The sequence below is a fragment of the Chrysochloris asiatica genome, unplaced genomic scaffold (assembly GCF_000296735.1).
Source record: "Chrysochloris asiatica unplaced genomic scaffold, ChrAsi1.0 scaffold00153, whole genome shotgun sequence".
In the NCBI taxonomy this organism is placed as follows: domain Eukaryota; kingdom Metazoa; phylum Chordata; class Mammalia; order Afrosoricida; family Chrysochloridae; genus Chrysochloris; species Chrysochloris asiatica.
In genome coordinates, this window is record NW_006408671.1 from 902,291 (window position 1) to 915,454 (window position 13,164).

The window sequence follows — 13,164 nt, forward strand, 5'->3', positions numbered from 1 at the left end:
TAAAAACTTTTATTCACATGTATTTGGATAAATTGATTCCAAACCACTTCAACTCTAATCACTCTTCTTTCTTCTGCATGTGCAGAGACCTATAGCTGCACCTTAGATGGTGACTCATGAGCTTTTACTATCCCAGGCACTACTCACCAAAATAGCATGTAGAATATTATCTTTGTAGATGATGTTATGCCAATTGGCCATGGTGTCCCATGAGACTAAGGTCCTGAGACCCTGAACTTTTCTAGCTACATTGTCATAAGATGTTTTGATAATGTCTAAGAAGGTTTCATCATCTTTATCTCCTTTAGCTGTTTTATACCACCCTGTGTCTTCATTTGTCTTCATTATTCTTCTGCCAATCTTCCTCATCTTGTATATTGTCTTCCCTTTGTGTATGTTGTCCTCCCTATAACCTGAGTTAACATGTTCTGAGCCAATGAACTACTCTCCCCTCCCTGCTCTCCGTAGTAACCATTAAAGAATGTTTCTTTTAGTCTAGAAACTTTTTCTTAAGCTTTTACAATAATGGTCTTAATTTTTTGAATGACTATGATAATGCCATCCATGTTAAATCAAGTTATGAGGTATTTTACAGATTTATCCTTATTCTTCAGTGTTACATAGTATTCCATGTTGTACCACATTTTTTTATCCATTCTTCTATTGTTGGGTACTTAGGCTGTCTCCATCTTTTTGCTAATGTGAATGTTGTTGTTAAATACCATTGAGTCAGTTCCAACCCATAGCAACCCTCTAGAGGGTTTCCAGGGATCAGCTGGTAAGCTTGAATTACCAACCTTGCAGTTTAAACTGACTTTAAAGTCTAGTGCATTAACACACAACACCACACCAGGACATGTCCTGCCTGGCTTGTAATTCTTGTGAACATATACCAAAAGGGAGGATTGCATCATAAGATATTTCTAGGTCCAGTAGTAGACTTTTATGTTGTTTTCTTTTCAATGAATAGATCATTGGTATTTCAAAATTTGCCAGGTGATCTCCAGCATCATTTCCATCATCAAAGCCATATTTTCCAACTACTGATCCTTTTGCATTTCCAATCTTCTTATTCTAATTGCCACTAATTAGCAATGCATTTTGATTGTATGTTTTATCAATTTAAGATTAAAGAGGCTGATAGAATTCTTGAATTTCAACAATATTGTCTTAAGGGTTTGTTGCATAAATTTGAATAATAATGATATTACCTGGTCTTCCTTAAAGGTCTATGTATATTATTCTATCACAAACAGCATTGTACTTCAAGACAGATCTTGAAATGTTATTTTTGGAAATGATTGTGACACTTGAATTTCTAGTTCTTGGCATAGGATACCGTCTTATTGTCATATTCAAAGTGGTAAATACCAATCTTTTTTAGCTCACTGATACCTTGGATATTGATCTTTGTGTGTTTCATTTCAATTTTGAAATTTTTCAATTTACCTAGATCCATACCTCATACATACCATTTTTTTTATATTATTAATGAATATTTACAGCTGTTTCTCTTAATTTTGAGTTTTGCCCTAGCAATTATTAAAGTCCTAAAATCTTTGCTCCATTTATATCATTATGATCAACTCTAGTTTTGGTGTGGCACTGTAGGGTAAGCATATGACAAACAGACAGAAAAATGGTAGAATGATAGAATGGAACCATACAAAGAAGGTGTACAGAATGCTAAATCCCAGGTTGGTTAGTTTTGTCATTCTATGAGGTTGGAAAGATTCATCTCAGAATAGTCCCAGGTCAATCAAAAAAGATGAACCATTAATGAAAAGTGTGAGATCCATACTTAGGAAAATGTTGACATGGGGAGATAGAACAACTTCAGGCTTCTGGGCCCATGGACTGAGTATAGTAAAATGCCTGTTGGTAAGAGTGCCCTTTAGACATTTACAGACTGGCTAAAAGATCTTTGTGACACTTGCCTGAGCAGTTCAGGGCCAGAGATGTCACATCCCTATGAGACTGAAATAAGGCAGAGAAATGACATTCATCATTGGGAAACTGTTGCATACTGAGTCGTTCCGGATCCTGAGTTGTACCCTGTTCACTTCCCTAATAAACTCCTCAATTGTGAGTTGTTGTTGTTGTTGTCAGGTGCCATTGAGTCAGAACCGACTCATAGCAACCCCATGCACAGCAGAATGAAATAATGTCCGATCCTGGGCCAACCTCACTACTGCTGCCACACTTGATGCCATCAATGATGCCACCTGGCTGATCCATCTCGTTGGGGGTCTTCCTCTCTTTCTCTGACCCTCCATCTTACCCAATATGACATCCTTCTCTAGTGACTGTTCCCTCCTGACAATATGTCCAAAGTATGAGAGATGAAGTTTAGTCATCCTGGCCTCCAAGGAGCACTCTGGCTGCACTTCTTCCAAAACAGATCTATTGGTTCTTTTGGCAGTCCGTGGCACTTTTAGTATTCTCCTCCAACACCACAATTCAAAGGCATCAATTCTTCTACTGTTTTCCTTATTCACTGTCCAGCTTTCACATCCATATGAGGTTATTGAAAATACCATGGCTTGGGTCAGTTGCAACTTAGTCCTCAAGCTGACATCCTTGCTCTTCAACACTTTAAAAAGTTCCTGTGCAGCAGATTTGTCCAATGCAATACATCATTTGATCTCTTGACTGCTGCTTCCATGAACGTTGATAGTTGATCCAAGACTCTGTTGATAAGAATGTTGTTTATTGGTCCAGTGGTGAGGATTTTTGTTTTCTTGACATTGAGACGAAATCCAAACCGAAGGCTGTGTTTTTTTTTAATCTTCATCAGTAAACATTTCAAGTCCTATTCACTTTCAGCAAGCAAGGCTGTATCATCTGCATATCGTGGGTTGTCAATTGTGAGTACTGTCTATGAATTTTGTGTGGCAAAAGAGGAAGACCCCCAATGAGATGGATTGGCCAAGTGGCAGCATTGATGGACTCAAGAGTGGCAACAGTAGTGAGGTTGGCCCAGGATCAGCCAGTGTTTCCTTCTGCTGTGCATAAGGTTGCTATGAGTCAGTACCAACTCAATGGAACCTAAAAACAACAACAACAATTGCACCACCACCACCACCAGATATGAAGCCCAGCGTTCTGTGGGAGGGATGACTGATGACTGATATCAGAAGAAGATAAAGAGGTTGTAGGTTCGAGGCTTGTGTAAGTCCATATAGCAATTGTCCTTGTGCTGATTTTGAATTTGGTACTCCTTATCCCTAGTGAAGATAGAAGTCAGACATGGCCTCCCTGCTGTTTTTACATTCATATTCCTTGAAATGAAAAAAAAGAAAAGACTCAATTGAAAATTCTACTAAATTCAATTTACCTAGAAAAATCAGATTTAATTTAATGTTACAGATTTTTGTCATATTCAACAACTGTATTTTAGAATTTTTGACATTTCATTTGTCATACCTAGTAATTCTAAACCAAGAAATGAAGCAAACAGATATACTTTAACAATAGCTGCTCAATGTCATCTTGGAATATGCATTAAGAACCTCAACTGAAAAGAAATCACAGTGTTTTCTTGAAATAACACACAAGGTATGTATTTTTTGCAAACTCTGCACCCAGCTGGTGAAGTAATTTTCTACTAGTGCTATTTTCATTATATATGTATGCAAATTATTTATGTTAGCATGTTACATGCAAAAAATATGGTAGCATTGTTCTTGCAATAAGTACTTTATCTTGTCTTTGACAATGATTGAATTGCACATTCATATTGTCAACAAAAATACAATGCAAGTATTGCAATTTCTGTAGCAATAATGTAAGCAATCTGTAAATCTTTATCCCAAAAGCTATGATTTAGTCATCCCCCATACTGAGATCAGATATAATATAATCACTTCCATTATGAGATTTGCAATGAGTACCCAATCAACTGAAAGCAAGTTCCCTTAGGTTTATGGCCTGCTTCCAATATATGTGGAAGATCTGGAAAGAGTTCCTTGCTTATTTGCTGGATCTTAATCTTGAACACCACACTCAACATCTGACCTCTAATTCTTGAGCCAGTAGACTTTCATGATGCCTGCTGATCATCAGAGCCCTCAGTAGCCTGGCATCTTTCTTGTAAATCTTGGTTTCTTTCACCACTACACTCAGTAGTCTACCATCTAACCTTCTGACCTTGCTACTAACCTGACATCTGATTCACAAACATGGAACTTCATAGCCACTACAACAGTCTAAGCTAAATCCTTGAGATAATTCTCTCTGTATAGATACATCTCTAAACAATCCAGCCTAAGACATTTGGTCCTGAAAGTGGTTCTATGTTTTTGTTGTTATTAGGTGGAATTGATTCTGAATCATAGAGATGTTATACAACAGAATAAAACACTACCGGGCCCTGTACCATCCTCACATATATTGCTATGTATGAACCCATTGATGCTACTACTGTGTCAATCCATCTCATTGAGTTTTTTTCTCTTTATTCACTGACCCTCCAGTATATCAAGGATGATGTTCTTCTCCTAGGACTATCTTCATCAGATAAGATGAGAAACAGTTTTTCCAAACTGACATCTGGTGGTACTTTTTCCATGACAAATTTGTTTGTTGTTTTGTTAATCCATAGTACCTTCAATATTCTTTGCCACCACCATAGATAAAAATGTACTGATTCTTCTGGCAGGGACTAGGCATACTTTAGTCGTCAAACTGACATATTTGTTTTTTAACACTTTGTTGTTCTTAACTGCCCTTTTGTTGTTAAGTACCACTTTATTGTTGTTGTTAAATAGAAATACAATAATACTTCTAAGAGGCAGCTAGTGGGTTTGAACCACAGAGTATGCAGTTCAGCCAGTGTTTATCCAACAACATCACAAAAGTTTTAAAAGGTCATTTGACAAAGATTTATTTAATACTATATTCCATGCTGAAGATTGGACATTTTGATCTTCATCAATGAGTATTTTAAGTTTTCTTCACTTTCAGCAAGCAAGGTTGTGCCAGCTACATATGAGACACTCAGGAAAAGCTTTCTTTTTGGTTGATCTGGATCTTGGATCTGACTCATCTTATGAGCTCTGGTTTTTGGGCTTGAGCCAGTGGCCTGTTCTATTACCTTCTGATTCTGGGAATCATCAGCAACATGCCTTTTTACCTGCCAGACTTGTCAGCATGCTGCTATTTGACTTGCCAATCTTGGTTCATCAGCCTAGCCACTACATGAGGCAGAAGACTAGTATTATGTCTAACTTATGAACTTGGGACTGGTCACCTCTATAACTGTGTGAGCCATTTCCTCAATATAAACCTCTATCTCTATATGAATATATATATTTGTTGTTGTTGTCGTTAGGTGGCATAGATTTGATACAGACTCATAGAGATGTTATGTACAACAGGCAGAAGCACTGTCCAGTCCTGCGTAAGCATCACTATCATTGCTACAATTGAACCCATTGCTGCTGATATCCAAAAAGTTTTGCCATCCTGGCTTCAAAGAACCATTCTGGATGTACAAATCCAAAAGAGATTTGTTTGTTTTTCTGAAAGTCCACAGTACTTTTGATATTTTCCTCCAACATCATGACTTAAATGCAACAACTCTTCTAATGTCTTCCTTATTACTTTTACAAATTTCACATGCATATTTGACTACTGAAAAAACCATGGCTTGGGTCAGTCACACCTCAAACTGACATCTTTGTTCTTGAACATTTTCAAGAGCTCTTGTGCAGCATATTTCCTTGTGCAATATGTCGTTTAATTTCTTGAGTGCCACTTCCATGAGAGTTGATAGCAGGTCAAAGTAAAAGGAAGTCTTTGACAAATTCAATTTTTCTCCATTCATCATGATGTTATACAGTGACCCAGTAGTGAAGATTCTTGTAGTCTTTATATGGAAGTGCAACCCATACTGAATGCTGTGGTCTTATTGATCTTCAACAGGAAGTATTTCAAGTCCTCTTCACTTTCATCAAGTAAGTTTGTATTATCTGCATATTGCAGATTGGTACTAAGACTTCCCAATGCCAAGTTTTTCTTCATACAAGCCAGCATTTGTGATTATTTGGTCAACATACATATTTTAAAATATGTTGAAAGCAAAAAGCACTGACACAAAATTATTTTCCTGATTATAAATTATTCATTATCCTCTTGTTTTGCTCCAATGACTGCACCCTGGTCTATGTATAGGTTCCTCATAAGCACAATTAAATCTTCTGGAATGTCCATTCTTCAAAATGTCATCCATAGCTTGTCATGATCCATGCATTCAACAAAGCACAGGTAAACATCTTTCTGGTATAATCTGCTTTCAGTCATAATCCCTCTTACATCAGCAATGATACATCCTAGTCTGAATCCAGCTTGAACCTCTGGCAGTTTTCTGTCAATGTACTGTTGCAACCATTTTGAAATTGTTTTAGCAATCATTTTACTTACAGTGATATCAATGACATTGTCCTATGATTTCTGAATTCCGTTGAGTCATCTTTCTTTGAATTGGCAGAATATGGGCCTTTTCCAATCAGCTGACCAGATAGCTGCCTTCTAAATTTCTTAGCATAGATAATTGAGTGATTCTAGAGCTGTACCAATTTGCTGACAGGTTTTAATTTGTATACCATCGGTTCCTGGGGCTTTAGTTTTTGACAATGTTTTCAGTGCACCTTGGACTTCCTCCTTTAGTACCATTGGCTCTTGATCATATGCTACTTTTGAAATTCTTGAACAGCAACAAATATTTTTAGTACAGTGCCTCTGTATATTTCTTCCATACTCTTTGGATGCTTTTTACATCCTTCAATATTTTTTTTCCTTATATCCTTGAGTATTGCAAGTGACACAGTTTTTTGCTCAGTTCATTCAGTTTGCAAAATGTTGAGCATGTTCTTTCTTTTGGTTTTCTACATATCATTAGAATTCAGTTCAAACAATTCTCTCACGGTTTATGTACAGGTTGCTCATGAACACAATTAAGTGTGCCAGGATACTCATTCTCTGCAATGCTTTTCATAGCTTGTCATGATCCACAATAGAAAACCTTTGCATAGTCAATAAAGCACATGTAATCATCTTTCTGATATAACCTGCTTTCAGCCAAGATCCATCTGACCTCAGCAATGACATTCCTCACTCCACATTCTTGTCTGAATCTGGCTTGATCATCTGGTAGTTCTTTGTGAATGTACTGTTGCAGCCATTTTTGAATTATCTCTAGCAAAATTTTACTTGAGCATGATATTAATGGTATTGTCTGATGATTTATGCATTTTGTTGGGTTTCCTCTCTTTGGAATGAGCAAAAATGTAGATTTCTTCCAATCAGTTGGCAGGTAGCTGTCTTCTGAATTTCTTGGCATAGATGACGTAGTGCCCCCAGTGCTGTATCAATTCGTTGAAAGTTTTCAATGTGTATTCCATCAATTTCCAGAGCCTTGTTTTTTGCCAGTGCCTTCAGTGCACCTTGGACTTCTTCCTTCATTATCATTGACTCTTGGTCATATGCTATCTCCTGAAATAGTTGAACACTGACCATTTATTTTGGGTCCAGTAACTCTGTGTATTCCTTCCATCTTCTTTTGCTGTTTTCTGCATCATTCAATATTTTGCCCATTGTTGTTGTTTTTAAGTGCTGCCAAGTCAGTTCCAACCCATAGCATCCCTGTATAGGGTTCTGAGGAACTGCTGGTGAGATTGAACTGCTGACCTTGCAATTAAAACCAACTTTGTAGTCAAGCAAATTAACTTCTAGTGCCACACCAGGACTCCATTTTCGCCATAGAATACTTCATTGTTGTACATTGAGGCCCGACTTTTTTATTCAGTTGTCTCAGCATGAGAAATATTACTCCTTTTTGGTGTTCTAGCACCAGGTCTGTCCACATTTCATTGTAAAATTTTTGTTTGTCTTCTTGAGCTTCCCTTCTTAATTTTCTATTCAACTTTTATCTCCTGATTTCTTCCATTTGTTTTAGTGTCTATATACTTGAGAACAACTTTCAGCATTTCCTTTGATATCTAATATTAGCTATTAGAATTTGTTCTTCTTCAACACCCTCATCAGACTCACTCAAAAACTTTTGCTGTCATTAAAAGACTTGAAATATTAGGAAACTGCCTATTCTTACTTGAAAATACAGAGTTAATAGAAGATTAGTTATGTATAGAGACACTGTACTAAAATCTGATTCTTCCTTATTATTACTTTAATATACCTGTTTTTTACTTATTGATATGATGAGGTTCCAAAGACCAGGTCTGTATGTGAATATTGTTATTATATGAAGATGGAGGATGACCACACCAGGCCACAAAATGAAAGATAATGGCATCATTATATAATTGCAAATTTACATAATTAAATAACTGACAAAATACATAATTACATATCTGAGAATCATGGCTCAGTCAAGGTGACACATAACCGAAATCATTACAACCAACATTACTCTTCCACCTTACTTTACTGTTCATTATGCCAGACTTCTATTGAAAATTTACAAAATGCTGTTGTTGTTGTTAAGTGTCTTTGAGTTGGATCTTACTCAAAGCAACCCTGTATATGCTTTCCGAGGAGGAACTGGTGGATTTGAACTATTGATCTTGCAATTCAAACCGACCTTTCATTCTCATACATTATCCTACAGCATCAGTTATTGTTGTCAAGTGCCATCAAGTCACTTCTGACCCATGATGACCCTGTATAGGGTTTCCAAGGAGCAGCTGGTGAGCTTGAACCACCAACCTTGTGGTTCAAGCCGGTTTTGTAGTCTAGTGCATTAACCCATAACACATCAATAGGCAGGACATTTTTTTCTATGCTTGTAAATGGGAAATGTCAGATAGAAAGTTAATTGATAAGTAAGAAGTAAGCATAATAATTTCTGTTACAGATTATTTAAAATGTATTAATAGAGACTTACTGTATTTTATATCTAAAATATAGGGTTGTTATTTTTCATCTGAAAACAAGAAACTTCTAATGTTAAAGGATTTATGGGTAAAATATTGAAGGATGGAGGAAGCATCCAAAGATGATGGAAAAAATACACAAAATAATTGGTTGATATTCAACTATTTCAAAAGGAAGTGTATGATCAAGAACCTATGGTATTGAAGAAAGTCCAAGATTCATTGAAGACATTGGCAAAAAAACAAAGTTCTAGGAATTGACAGAATATAACTTGAAATGTTTAAACAAGCTGATGCAGCACTGGAGGCCCTCACTTGTCTATGCTAAGAAATTTGGGAAACAGTTACCTGACAGACCAAGCAATTGGAAAAGATCAATATTTGTACCCATTCCAATGAAAGGTTGTGCATGCAACATAACGTGGAAGTCACTTTGCAATATCATGAATATCTCATGCAAGTGAAATTTTGCTGAAGATAATTAGAAATTGGTTGCAGCAATACATCAACAGGGATTTTCCAGAAATCCAAGTCAAATTTAGAAGAGCACAGGAAACTAGAGATATCAAGAATAAAGAAAGTATAAGGTAACTTAGTTTCTCATCTCTTGTCATTTGTACATGTTGTCAGAAAGAGCCAGTCCCTGGAGGAGGACATCGTGCTTGGTAAAATGGAGGGTCAGCAAAATACAGGAAGAGCCCAGACAAATATAGTGGCAACAACGATGGGCTCAAATATAACAATTGTGAGGATAGCAAAGAATAGGTAATGTTTCATTCTGTTGTGCTTAGGGTCACTATGATTTGGATTTTACTTGATGGAACCTAACAATGACAACAAGGAGAAATTCAACCTTCAAGTTGTTAGGTGACTTGAATCAGAATCAAAACAGTTTATACATTTCATCAAGTTACAATAAATCTTTGTTTATACATTTTATTTTTTATTCTAAGAATATAGATAAAACATTTTCCAAGTTGATTTTTTTTCACTTATGCAATTCACTGAAGTATATTACATAACCATGTTTTACTACTGTCACCAATATCCTTTAACAAAGGTATATATATTTTTAATTTTTTGGTTTTCATATGTAGCCACAAAATACACAGTAATTCTGTATTTTGGGCTATTATCTATGAAATGTAAGCTTCATTTAAAGTAATGTACTGGAAACCTTCTAAATTTCTGTCATGGCATGGCATATCATCTTAGTCTAGGAAATGTAAGATCAAAAATCTATAGTAGAGTTTAATAAAATAAAGTATTTGTGGAATATGAAAACTTGACAAATACTGGTAGCCTTATTTTCTTACATTTGAGATCAATTTGGTAATATTAATAGTGGTTACATAACCTATGTTGAAATATGTTGTTCTCTCACTCCTACTGCCTTCAAGTAAATTCCAATTCATAGTGACCCTGTAGGACTGAATAGAATCACCCTATAGAGTGTGATGCTGTGGGTTAAAGCGCTAGACTGTGAGGTCAGTTTGAAATGCAAAGTTGGTGGTTCAAACTCACCAGCCACTCCCACCCCCACCCCGGAACTCTTTACAGGATGTCTACTGGTCAGAACTGACTTGAAGGCACTTAACAACAACAGCAACAACAACAGCAACAATGGGTTTTCAGGCTGATAATACTTCCAGAATCAGTTAGCCCTATCTTTCTTCCACAAAGCAACTGGGGAATTCTAGTTGGCCACTCAAAACTTAACTCTCTAGGGTAATACTAATATAAAAATAAGAAACCCAATGTATATACCTTAAAATCCAAATCTTATAAGTGATCTGACTAATAGAAAATATATCCAACTAGGTTTACCCTTTTAGCAATCTAGAAGATAGTGACAGACTAACTCTGACAGACGTCGCGTTGATTTCAGTTAATGAGAGGAAATTAACCTTTGTGATAATTTTTCATTGTATAAATCATATTTCTTTCAATACTGGCCCATGTCCTTACCAGAGAGATTATACTAAACTCATTTAATAACAAATAAATTATATATTCCAATTATTCAATAACAGCCTTTGAAAATTTGCTGCATGATTCAAAACTCTTATCTTGCTATATGAAAGAATCAGTATTGGACCTTCAGTTAAATAGCCCATAATGTGATGGTAAGTAAGAAATATTGCTATACAATGATAGAAATTATTATTAAGCATTATAATGATAGCTTAAATATCATTTCTTTTTACCAGAACAAGACCAAAAAGCATTTTGTTTTCATCTGTCTTATTCCTGAAATTTGTTTGGATCTATGATTTGGAGGATTGTATAGCATTACTGTATAGGAGCTCTGGTAGCATAGTGGTTACGAATTGGGCTGCGAACCTTACGGTCAGCAGTTCGAAACTACCAGCTGTTCTGTGGGAGAAAGCTGAGGCTTTCTGCTCCCGTAAGGATTTACAGCCTCGGAAACCCTGTACAGGGTCGCTATGAGTCAGAACCGACTCCACGGCACATAAAATCAACAACAACATAGCATTACCAGTAAAATCATTCCTAATACTGTTCATTATTTTGTTTTACATTTGAAATATTGTTTTTGGCTAATTTAAATCAAGATATATCACTGTACTTGTAAAAGCATTCAGCAATCCCTCTAATAATTGAAATCAATAGTGTATATGTTATGACATGATCCATCAAAAATATAAAAAAAAAACATTCCTACTGAAAAATCAAAGTAGAAATTTCTTGATGTCATTAATATCTCATCAAATGTGATCCTTACAAATGTCTATCACTTGTAATATATTGAATCAACAGTTTTTAAAGGAAGGTTTGGGGCTTATCTATCAAGCAATTAGTGTTCTTTGTTTTCCACAATGCCTGCACTAAAATACATAGCCACACAGTCAACTTAAAAATCTAAAGGATCAAAACCTCTATTCTGGATCATTATTTGCTATGTCTCCAAAGTATCCTTTAACTTACTGAAACTTCTTGCCATTCACACTTTTCCTGTTAACTTTAATACATAGTCCACCATCTGACTGATCTTGGTCCCTCAAATTGTTGGGAATAGTGTTTAACTTAATCACTTATTTTCCAATTCATCATTTACATCTTTAACTGAAATCTCCATCTCTTTAATGTCCAGGCTTCACTGAAAAGGTCAGAGGGAAAAAAAAAAAGTAATTACTCTTTGGCCTTGATAGTTCTATATCTATTCCAAAACAGCTTCACTACTGTTCATATAAGAAGTTGATAAGTGGTTAGGTGTTTACTTCTTTTTTTTTAATGTCAGTATAAGATTTAAAGAGACTGAGATCACCACACTGTAAGCCAAGAATTTTCAACAGCTAGTTGGGGAAGATGGGAGGCTTATTTTTCAGAAACAATAATCACTCATAATCAAGAGCATTCACAGAGATTTCAAGTTTAAATGTAAATGCCTATTCTAGCTCCAAGCCATCTAGAACTCTATAGAAGCATGCAGAGAGGCTTTCATGATTCTCTTGTGCTGCAGAACTTAACAGGTAAGCTTTAAAATATACAAGTGAAACTTCAAAGGCTTATATTGACTCTGAAGTAATGGTAAAATATCTAGAAGGGGAGATGAATTTTTTAAAAAGGGATGATTCCATGGGGATCTCTTATAACTAAAGGGTTGTTCACCTGATATGGCTGCTAAAAATGCCTCCTGGGTCTGAGCATTAGCCAAGAAAGCGGAATATGAAGTTTGATTTTGGTTAAAGAAAACTACTGTATTTAAAGTCTAGATGAGGTTTAATATTACTCTAATTTCCATTCTTATGGTTTTCTTGCATTTCCTATAAAAATATTACAGTGAATATTTTACTCTTCCTAATAAAACATATACTTATAAAGGGGACTTTTTTATAATCACAATAAACCATTTTATGTTGTAAATTATGGGGTAATAATTCAAACCTTGTGCATTAAACTAAACTTAGTAAAGTCTTATATCTAACAATGCAAAAGGTATGACTTATTATATCATAATTCACATCCTGTGGTGTTGTGCTTCTTAAATACTAACTTTTTGTGCAGGACAACAATAAAAAAACACTTTATATTCGTCTATCTTATTCTTTAAATTGGGCTTGGATATATGGCCTTGGAAGAGAGTATAACAATAAAAGGAAAATCATACCTAATATTATTCTTTTTTTTTTTGCATTTGAAGTATTATTTTGGCTAATTTACATCATAGTCTTAATAGCATTCAGCAAACATCTGAATAAGTATTAGATGTTTATTGTACTGTAAAGAGCAGACTTATTTGCCTATA